The sequence below is a fragment of the Aulonocara sp. 'chitande type north' Nkhata Bay genome, linkage group LG17 (assembly GCF_057382095.1).
Source record: "Aulonocara sp. 'chitande type north' Nkhata Bay isolate Kocher_YH1m ecotype deep benthic linkage group LG17, A_spYH_male_GT1.1, whole genome shotgun sequence".
NCBI classification, from domain to species: Eukaryota; Metazoa; Chordata; class Actinopteri; order Cichliformes; family Cichlidae; genus Aulonocara; species Aulonocara sp. 'chitande type north' Nkhata Bay.
Window position 1 is genome coordinate 1,563,960 of NC_141360.1, and position 12,046 is coordinate 1,576,005.

Consider the following 12,046-nt stretch of genomic DNA (forward strand, 5'->3'; position numbering starts at 1 on the left):
GTAGCGCGTGGATTTCCAGAAAACGTCTACGTGGTCTGCCTACCGCCGCTGGCATATGGTATAATAAATTAATAATAAAAAAACAAGTAAAAAACGAACAAACACACACACACAAACCCGAAAAAAACAGCCACTCAAATTTTGTTTTAAAGCGGTTGAAAGGCGCAGCAACAGTAATAGTTCCAGACATTTCTGACTGAGATAGGCTTTTTCATCTCGGGGAGCATTTTTCAACCAAGTGCGACAACAAGTCACTATATGGTTGCCTTGTGTTACACTTTATGGTTGTTTGTTTTGTGTCTGGGGCTTTCGTATGTCTGGGTCATTTCGTGTGCACTTGCTCAGAATCCCCAAACCTTGTTTTACTGCTTAGTGGCTGCTGCTGAGTTGAAAATGTTATTCACAATTTTCACCACAAGATGGCGCGACAGTTAAACAGTCCATTAAAAAACCCCAGGTAGAGCTATGACACTAATTAGTTGTGATCAATTCTGATTGATTTTCATTTAATAGAAAAATAGTACCTAGGGCACATGTTTTTCATTAATGAGATATGTCTTGCTTTCTGCTTTCAGATAAACTAGACGAGAAAGAAGGCGGAAATGCATATACTCATAGATATTTATACTCTTTATACAAATTTTTTATTGAAAAGTTGAATTGTAAGATATTTGATGTTGTTATCCTAGCTATGTATAGCTTCAAATGAAGGAGACTTCATAAAAACTGGAGAAGGTAGGAGAACAAATTTATTACTTACAACATACCACTATTAGGAACCTTTGCAATGACAGACACATTATTAGGATTTGTGGCATTGCTCACAGATAATGTGGAAAATCTTGGTTCTGCAAATTTAAAGTTTAAAACTTCTCATTTGGATTAGATGTTGTTCAGCATGATTGTTGTGACCTGGCCTAACTACCACTGTGACTGTGTATTTCCAATCCCAAAGAGTCTGATGTAAGCAGTTGCATGCGGTCAAAGGTGTTAGGAAGATGATATTTAGTCAAGAACTCAAAGATTTTCCTCTAGAATATTTGCAACATCGTGCTGTACCAGAGAAAACACAGCATCTCAAAGTCTCTCTCTCCCTCTGTCTCACACACACACACACACACACACACACACACACACACACACAAGATCAGCATTATAGACAAAAACTAGAGTCACATGTCTGGGAAAAGGAAACTTTCATCTAAGCTTATGCTATAAACTCACACACTTCAATGAGGCGACAAGCCCAAATGACTTTTAGCACAGATAAAATATCTGTAATGTCTGTAAACATGAAACAAATGAGAAGTCACAGGTCTTCAAAGACTGACTTAATGAGTCACTATACAGGGTGGGCCATTTATATGGATGCACCGTGATATTAAAGTCCTGTTTGTGGCACATTAGTATATGTGAGGGGGCAAACTCCTCAAGATGGGTGGTGACCATGGTGGCCATTTAGAAGTCGGCCATCTTGGATACAACTTTTGTTTTTTCAATAGGAAGAGGGCCATGTGACACATCAGACTTATTGGTAATGTCACAAGAAAAACAATGGTGTGCTCGGTTTCAACGTAACTTTATTCTTTCAATGTGCCACAAACAGGACTTTAATATCACCAACCATCCCCATGTTATCACGGTGTATCCATATAAATGGCCCACCCTGTATAACAAATGCTTATTTCTAAAACTCCTCATTCCTCAATAATCATTCTGTTCTCTCCTTCTCTTTTGAACACCTCTTTTTAACTTTGATTACTAAACTTAATTTAAAATAATACTGCACTAGCTAAGTACTCTGTGAGCACGCTCAGAAAAAGTATTTTTACACATTTGTTTAACAGGTTTGCAGGCACTTTATACAACCTACGTACATATACTGCATTTAAAAAAGGTTAGTCACAAGAGTGTTATCAGATCCAAGGGTTCAACTCACCTCAATCAAATGAGCCAAATCATAACAACAGTCAACTCAAGGTGCTACCCTACAATAATACAGAGAAAACCCCAACAATCAAACAACAACCAAGCAATTGGCAAAAGTGGGAAGGAAAAACTCCATTTTAACAGGAAGAAACATCCGGCATAACCAGGCTCAGGGAGGGGCGGGGCCATCCGCCTGCAGCCAGTCGGAGGTGAGGGGGAGGAAGACAGGATAAAAGACGCGCTGTGGAAGAGAGCTGGAGATGAATAACAATAATAAAAACTAATGATTAAATGCAGAGAGGTGTGTAAACACATAGTGAGAGAAAAAAGGTGAGCGAACAAGAAGTGCATTATGGGAAGCCTAGTACAGCACAGTCTAGGCCTAGTGGTGTAACTTGGGCTACATCCACACTAGCCTGGATAAATTTGAAAACGTCGTTTACGTCTGAAAACGCTCCGCGTCCACACCAGCGTTTTCAGTCGTCTTCACAGAGTTGTGCGTCCACTTTGAAACGGCCGTAAACACTTACATTCTAGTCCTGCGCATGAAGAAAAAGATTCGACACAAGAAGATTCGACCTGCCTCATTTCCGTCTGCCGTTTATTTACTCTCCGGCTCTTTGAAACGTGGCGACAGAATGTTGAGGAAAAGCACCGAGTTCTTTAAATGGACTCACAATGAGGTGGAGCTGTTGCTGCGAGTAACACAAAAGTACAACGTTGCAAAAGCGAGTGAGAATTAAAGAATTTGTAGCATGTACAAACTGATGTTAATCTTTAATAGGGCTGTCAAAATTGAGAGCAAACAAAACAACTGCTGTATGATGCCCTCCGCTATTTTAGTTTAATTGGTCACATGACTGCATCACATGACTAAAATGTGTCATTGTTTTCGAAAGTCTGCATTTTTTCGAGAGTTTTCGAGAGCGTTTTGAAAACGCTGCGTTTTTCTTCGGGAAAAACGGCGTCTCAGTGTGGACAGGAGGCCAAAAAGGAGAGGAAACGAGTGTGGATGTAGCCTAAGGGAGGGTGTATTGTGACCGGATCCAGCCCTAACTACTGTAAACTTGATCAAATAGGAAAGTTTGAAGCCTAATCTTAAATCTAATCTCCCGAATCTAAGCTGATTTCACAGAACAGGGGCCTTAAAGCAACAGGCTCTATCTCACAGTCTACCCTAGCAACCACACAGTACCTTCTGTAATTACTATTCCCAAATATCAGTCATTATATGACTACTATAAGGCATAGATTGCTCTCCTTTTATTCATATTTGTGCATCCCCACGTTCCTTTGTATGCATCCAGCATTAACTCCTGCTGCGCTCCCAGTAGTTAGAGGACACTTCACCAACTGCACCTCATAATTACTGCTAATCTGGTCAATGAATGCACTCTTTGCCACAGCCCAGCTCAGATAATTATCATATTAATGGGCTTCATGGTAATGGGATGATGTGTGAGCAGCTCTCGACACGAGTGGAAATGAGATGAAGGGACAAGAGCTGGGACTGTTGAGAAGGACAAATGCTTAGGCCGTTTAAATATTTAATTTCTCTCCTTCAAGTTGCTCTCTGACTGTTTTCCTCTCCTCTTAATCATTCAGGAAGCTGCAGCGTTGGGGAAAAAGGTGCTTGTCTTTGACCTCATGGCCACCACTCCAAGAGGCACCAGGGGCGAGTGTTCAGTTTTTTGAACCAGAGCTATGGTGATAAATATTAAGTCCTGTCCTTTCCTTGCCTTGGCTTTCCTTTAAAATTGGGAGCTTTGTTTTTCAGGATTGACAGCATCAGGAAATTTGAACAAGCGGCATCACTGCTGGGAGAGGCCAAGACTCTACAAAATATGGTTGGATGTTTAACCAAGAGGGAATGTTTGTGAAACAGAATATGTTTTGGTTTTAAATGGTAAAATGAATTATTTGACCCCATTTGTCATTCAATTATAGATAAGCACTAGATTTGTTAATCGTGCAAACATTCCAACTTCACATGAAATACAAGCACTTGAGTTCTTGTATAACTATGTGTAAGTCCAAATGCAAATATCCAACTCTTGATTCATTTCAGTGGGACACACCTGGGTGCAGTTTAGAGCTGAAGAGGGCGCTGCAGAGCTGTGGAGTCACTGTCCTCAGTGCTCATGGAGAGATTGCAGCACCTCATACTGTCACGGTATCTGTTAAAATACATTCGATCTTTGATAGAATCACTGCAGAGAAATCATCAGTAAATACAAATGATGTGCTGTTTAACAACAACAACAAAACAAACAAGCAGATGGTTTCTGACATTTGTCACAATGTTATTATTACATGCTCAGTGCCTAATAAGATTTCTCATACTTTCAAATATCTGTTGACAGTAATGAATTGAATTGTGTGTGAAGTTGAAAAATATATATATTTGAAAAGTGAGTTTTGAGAGATTTTTGCATTTACATCCATGCACTGGTAATATGTTTGGAGCACCCTCCAGTGGCCACTAGATGAACTGCAGCACAGAAAGATTGTCTGTAGCATTAATGTGCTGACTATTTATTGCTGGTGTAAAATTATGATATTATTTTATGCCATGTTATACCCCTAATTAAAGATTGTGAATTATTATGTAGTTTTAGTTTGCATTATTCTCCTGAATTAGAAGAAGCTGATAACTATTGCATTAGTTAAACTGATTTGCATTACATTAAATTGCTGACTTGTTGTGAATGAATGATATTGTTTTATGATGCATTATATTGCTGAGTTATAAGAAATACTGTTCGCAGAAGGTTATTGTCTAATTTGTCTGAGTAGAAGAGAACAGAGTGTGCTGGAGTTTTCTGCCCCATTTCAGCAGGAGCAGATAAACAGGGAGCCAAGGTCGTAGCTCAGGCGCTGTGTGAGAGAGAGCATGTGAATGTTTAGGCTTTTTATGATAAGGTGGAGGCACCAGAGGTTATAAAAGTTTGAGCAATGCTCCACCATTTTGAGATTTTGAGGCTGTCTGCATCAGTGTCCATCTCCCACGTGTGTGATCATTAAATCATCGTTTGACTCAACCCGGCCGGACCAGTGTTGTTATTGTGGTTTTTTCTCTTGTCTCCATCCCCAATATTTTGAACCTTAACAGCTTGGGGGCTCGTCCTGTGGTATTGGGGTGGAATTTAAAAGTTTGGACGGTCCGAGGTTGTCGAACGGACAGGCACGAGCCAGTGGTCTGATTTGAGTGGACAAAAGCCGGCTTATCTAAAGGTAAGGCACTACCTGTTGAATTATTTCCAAAATGTGCCAAATTGGATATGACTAAATTAAAGTCTACTCACTGAAATTACTGGTAGAGTGTCTGTTTTGATTTTGATGAGAATCACCGTGTGGTATGCAGTTAAAGTTGCTTAAGAGTATTTAATGAAGTTGAAGAAATATGAAACTGTTCCAGAAGTAACAGAGAATGTTGGGTTTGAGTCCCTGGATATTGAGCTGAAGGCTCAGGTAGTTTGGTAGGGAAATTAGGACAGAAACTGTTCCAGAAGTAACAGATACTGTTTAATAGTTTTACAAATTAGGTCAGAAACTGTTCCAGAAGTAACAGAGACTGTTTAATTGGTCGTAAAAAAGTTATCTTTCTTCGGTGAGACCCGTTATGGTAAAATTTCTCAAAATCGGTTAGGTGAAAATTGTTATAGGACGGCACTGGAAGATGCTAAGAAGCACATAGCCCGGAGGTTACGCTCCCTCCTGGCCGTGGACGCGCGGTCTTGACCTGTCGGCGAACAGGGGTAGTTCAGTTTGGCTTTAACTGTGGGGTACAGGGCATCCCGAAATAAGCTAGGAGTTACCGAGTCTCCTCACCGTTTTAAACGGTGTCATGTGCTTGTTTGGATACTGTTAAATTGAGTTAGGGATTTTAGAAATTAGGTCAGAAACTGTTCCAGAAGTAACAGATACTGTTTAATTGATTACAAAAAAGTTAACTTTCTTCGGTTGGACCCGTTATGGTTAAATTTGTCGAAATTGTTTAGGTTCTTTAGAAATCAGGCCATAGGCTGTTCTGGAGGAAACAGATACTGGTTAATTGATTACAAAAAAGTGAAGCTTTCTTCGGTTGGACCCGTTAACTTAAATTTGTCGAAATTTGTTAGGTGCTGAATCTGTCAGGCCTGTCAGTAATTGTAAATATAAGACGTCTTTGTAATATAAAATAGAAGAGTTTTGTCTGAGCTTTGTGTGACCCTGTGTGTGACGACAGCGCACTGCAGCGCTGCGAGCTATTTTTAGACGGTGTGTGAACATGCAAATGAGCTGTGACGCGCACAGAGGACTTTGCTTCCTGTTTAGCGTGTTTTTGAGTTTTATAATTTTGATTTGCAAACAATGATACATGCCTGTAATTAAAACGCTGATTTTGCTGATTATGATACTACAAATAAGGTTTTGAATGACTAGGGTGTGAATGAGGTTGGGTTTTAAAGCTGAAACTCAGAGAGGAGTGTGTTGGGAGACTGGCATGTAGTCTGCAGTGCAAAGGTGGGCGTCTTGCCTGCTAGTCTATTTAACAGTGATGAAAATGATATTAAATAAATCTCTCAGTGTGTTGATACAGGTGGCTATGGGGCTGGACCAACTGCCCCCACAAGCACGGCGGCCGAAGCAAAATTATAGTAATGGAAACCAAACTCAGCAAGAATCAGCAGCTGTGGAAAAGACAGCAGCTAGCAGAGAATTAAAGGAGAAATTAAGAGAAGTTTTAACACATAAAATTGCGGCCAACAGACTTGTGGAGGTTGGGAAGGCGCCTGGAGCATCACAACAAAAAGGTGAAATAAAAACACACAAGCAGAGAAATGTGAGAGAGAGGCACGTGCTAGAGAAATGCCTCGTTTGAGAAAAAACGTTAAATTAGCCCATGTACAAACGCACATACACGCAATGAAGAAACAGCTTACACCCATGAACATGTGAAGATTTTCCAGCAACTTTAAAGCAGTGAAGCTTAACATACACCCGCCGTTACACAATAAAGTTTATCCACTACTAACAAATAAACCCTCTGGGTTGCAGGACAACAACTTAACTTCAAAAAAAAAAAAAAAAAAAATCACAACCAGTGATAACACGACAAATTTAGTGGTTAATAAAAGTCAAATTGTGACATGTTTTCTTCTGATTGATTAATACAAGTGATTATTAAATGAAAGAAAATTCCATTTTTGTGCTTTAGACATGATCTTAAGAATTTTAACATGTACCTGTGTTGTCCTGTCAGCTTGGTGGGTTATGAGAGGATTATATGGTGAGAAAAAACAAAAAAGGGGGAGAGAAGGCTGACACAGGGCCTGGTCCCGTTGTTTTTCCCCTCTCTGAGTAACACAGCCAATACAACATGATTTTCCTGTTCGTTTGTTTTTGTTTTTGTTTTGTTTTGTTTGTTCTCTTTATGCTTGATTACAGGCTGCTTTGTCGGCCCGGAAAAGCCGAGGCTGACCCTGGACTCCTGCTCTCCCCTCTACCATCTTTGCTCTCTCCTCTACCATCTTTGAAGTGACCCTGACCAAATGCTACAGCAGCTGGACCTATAACAACAGCTTGAAAATGTCAACAGTGCTGCAGGAAAATGATCTCATGCAGCAGAGACGGAGAGCGGTAATCCAAGGCCCGTTTCACTACACGGGGAGATTTCTGTCAGCGTCTTTTCTTTCTGAGAAGACTGAGAAAGGCCCGGCTCCCACCACCGATTCTGACCACCTCATATAAAGGAATTATTGAGAGCATCCTGAGCAGATATATTACTGTCTGGTTCGGGAACAGCACCATGCCGGACAGACAAGCACTACAGAGGGTTGTGCAATCAGCTGAGCGCACCATCCGCTCCGAGCACCCTGACCTGCACTCAATCTACAGCAGGCGGTGCTGGACCAAGACCAGGAAGATCGTGAAAGACCTCAGCCATCCCAACAACAGACTGTTCTCTCTGTTGCTGTGTACGTGACAAAGAAACATCTGGATTTGGAAAACGAGGCACTCGCAAAGCCACCAGCATTGTGCCTGATTGGACACACCCCTCTCACACACTCTTTACATTCTTGCCATATGGAAAAAGACAGCTTCAGCTGACAGAGCTGTGACGAGACGCCCATCAAGCCCAGATGAAAAGTGAGGCCGAGCAAAACCATGCTGACCTTAACCACTCTGCATTAAAACTGTGCAGGACAGTGACGGACCAACAATGACCATCGGGCAGCAAAAAGGGCATGCCAGGGACAGGAGGAGTAACTGAGGTCACCTCAGAATGGACAAAACACCAGGAGAAAATAAGCTGAAGGCACAGGTGTCGGGGCTCGGCCAGGAGCTGACCTCTGAGAAGAGCCGAACAGCAGAGCCGCAAAAGGCCGTGGAGCAAAGCAAGGATAACATCAATGGACTTAAATCTGATTTCTACGGAAAAGACTCTGAGGTTTCTGCCCTCAATAAGACCTCGAGGCATCAGAGCAGAAACTGAGCATGGCCCAGGAGGAGCTAGCTGAAAATCGAACCCATCAGGCTTGGAGTCCAAGACACCGGACTTGAAATCAGGCCGGAGCATCCTGGAGCTAGATGAGCAGTGTGATTTGTCCGGTCTGCTATGGAGCGAACGTTAGGGGGATGGCTTCCTGTCGCCTCTGCTGTCCTCCGATCGCTCAGCGTCCTGGGCTGCCCAGCTCTGGACTGAACGCTCGGGCCGAGACACCCAAACAACCATGGACTCCATTCCCCTGGAATGGGACCACGACTACGACCTGAGCCGTGGGCTTGAAAGTGCAAGCAGGGATCCCAGAGAGCCTTGAGGCCTGTGTGAAACTAACAGAACAAAGATTGAGGTCTTCCACTGGGGAGGTGGAAGCTGCAGACTCTCCTATACACCTTCTGGATGTCAGCCGTTCCACCTGCAAACAAACGGACAGCAGTCGCACTTCTGCAAGCAACAAATGGACATCCAGACAATTGAGCTGCGTATCAAAACCCTGAAGGAAGACCGAAGCAAAAGGGTCAAGTTAAGGTGGAGCGAAATAAGGAGAAGATGCTGGACACTGGAGAAAAGGACTGCCTCAATTGGGGCCAGAACCAGTATGGACAGAACTCTGAGCAGCAGCACCAATGGATGCAAACAGACTGAAAAGGAGGAGGGCAGGACCCAGGGCACGCTTCAGGCCGTGGTTTACCCAGAACACTACAACAGGAAAGTGATGAACACAAACACCCACACAAACACACACATCTACATGCACCGACTCAGAGTGAAAAGAAACATACATATGAACATATGCACTCGTTGATTGAGGGAGAAATGACACACACACACACACACAAATTAAAATGTTGATTCAATGAACTGAGAAGTGATCCACACACACACACGCTGATGCAATGAAGAATGCTTTACTAACAAATGCTGCACACAAACATCCAAATACGGAGTTGGTTACAACAGCAAGAACTGATTGATTATTTATTGTTTAAATGTATTTCATGCCACGCAGAGGGCATTTGTGTAGATTTAGAGGACATGGTCTGAAGCACTTTGATAATGAAAACAATGTCTGTGCGTGATGTCTGTTTATGGCTCAAAGCCTCCACTGAATTGTTTACTGTGCTTCACACAGTCTAACAAGGAGCAGTGGTACAGAGCGAAAATGATGAATGAATGGTGTGAGTTTTATTTCGAAGAGATTATGAAAAGGTTGTGTTGATTCAACTTAGTTGTTTACGTTTTTGCCAAGGTAAAGAGTTGGTGTGTAACTAGTGTCCACTATTGAGTCAAGTAAATCCAACATGTTTTGTTGGTGCAAAAAGGAGTTTTGGTTGATCTTTGGGTTTTGTTTGATACTAGGTTGATTCTATCAGTGAGGTTTGGATTGTTCTCTTTCTCTAAAAGAGAGAAAGATGGTTTGAACTTTGGACATGTTTGCAATGGGCCCCAGTATCTGTTATTATATGAGTGTTTTATTGTGTACGTTTGTTTTTGCTTTTGTTACAGTGCACTGAGATAAGAACATCTGAGAGGTGTGATCCACCGGTGGTGATATTTTGGTATTTTGTGAGTTCCTGATTTAACAAATCAGCTCTTTAATCCAGGCCTGAGAGATTGAACTTTGAAGCGCTATAAAATATTCGTATTGAAAACAGTCGCAAAGTATTTTTTCTCCATGATTATAATGAGCTTGGGAGAAAATTCACTTATATGGGACACTGATCCTGAAGCCTAAAAGGATTGCAGCGAGTCAATCCAGTCCAAAGAAGGAAAAACAAACAAGGAGCTGTTTCCTTTAAAATGATGACGTCATCTTGCTGGTGATGGAGCCTCGAATAGGCTGCGCGTGAGACTCCATTATCAGCAACTTTTGGTATGAATGTGTGTGGATGTATGCATATGACTGACGACTAAAAGTCATGGACTGACGACTAAAAGTTTAACTGACTTGATACTGAGACAAAAACGGTGCTGACTTTAGGATTATTGAATGTCCACAGACAATTCACCCAGCCTGTAAAAGAAGGGTGGATGTTTTGTTTTGCTTTGTTTTGTCTGCAAGAACAGAAGAATGACAGAGACTAAAGAGCTGTAGCTTCACAGCAGTGTGAACTGCAGACTGAACCCTTTGGTTGCTAATTTTGAGCTACTGATGTTTGCATTAAGGAAATTGTGTTTTAGTAGCTGTGTTTTAATTAAGGTATTACATTATATTGTTGGGAATATTAAATGCTAAAGTGAAGAAAAGGTTTGATCCCACTCATGACTGAGCATGTTATTATTAACCATAGTGGGTCACTATAGAGAGTCAATTAATTTTAGAAAAAAACAAACAAAAAACCCTCCACCGAGGTCTATGAAAAAGAGGGGAATGATAGATAGCCACACTCAAAATGGAGATATGTAATGATAAACACTGGTCCCCGTCTTTTGGGCGCTCTCTTGAAGTAGTCAACAATTTAAAAGTAAGATAAAATAACAGGGGCATGTGCTGAGGGGTGGTGCTGCACAAGAACAAGAGTAAAATAAAGAAAATATTGTTTTTAGAAGTGCAAATTAAAATGTACCATTACACTCAGAGGATCAATATGAAGCTTGATATTTGTTAATTTTGAATGAAGTACATGACTGGTGACTGTTCTGTCCTGAGCTTTTGTTTTTACAGCACCCGCTTGATCACACCAACAGTTTCTCGCCACCGAAGAGGGGTACTTGCAAAAATAAAGAACGGGGAGGAATATCATCAAAACTGGAAACAGGTAATCCCCAAAGGGGGTGATAACGCCATAACTTTCACTATGGTCAAATTCTCAAAATTTGACCCTCAAAAATTCTTCAAACATTTAGACACAAAGTGGAGATTTAGATAAATATAATGTCGTAAACCACATAAGCATGAAGTATTTGATTCAATAAGATGGTGAAAAAACAAGCAGCAAAAGGTTGATCATGTTAATGGTGTTTATTCAAGGGTGCAGAGGAGATTATTATTATTAAAGACAACAAATGAAATAACGAAAAGTAGAAGTGGAAAAATTTGCGTTAACGGTAATAAAATCAAAACAAAAGGAATACTAACTAAAACTGTACTGAATGTTCACAAAACTAACTAAAGTTAACTGGATTTATAGCAAAATGTGTTTGGTTGCATTGATGTGTGCGTGCCCTGCTATAGTGAAATTAAGGGAGTACGTTAGTCGAGTCGTCTGTGTTGCTGCTCCGTTCACGCGCAGAATCAGGTCAGGAAAAGTCGGGAGACAGCGCCAGAATAGAATTGAGGATGATTTTAATATGACTGTTTTGTAGACATAACAAGAGTCTTGTAGTGGAGAGGGACATAATGTCCTCCTGAGACCCAGAGAATAAGAAAAAACAGGGAGAAAATATTTTCGTTTTTTCTTTTTTCTTTTTTTTTCTTTTTTTTCTTTTAAATGAATCAAGTGTTATTAAAATAACAATCTCATAAGATGAAGATCAGGGACCAACCCAGAAGTCACTGACACTTCACTAGTTGTAAACTATTGGTTTAGGAATAAGTGATGGCACTGAACTGTCTATTTCACAAAAGTCAATTTATTTAGGATATCTGAGGAAGTACTGATTTTATTTGGAGACACAAAGGAACATTTG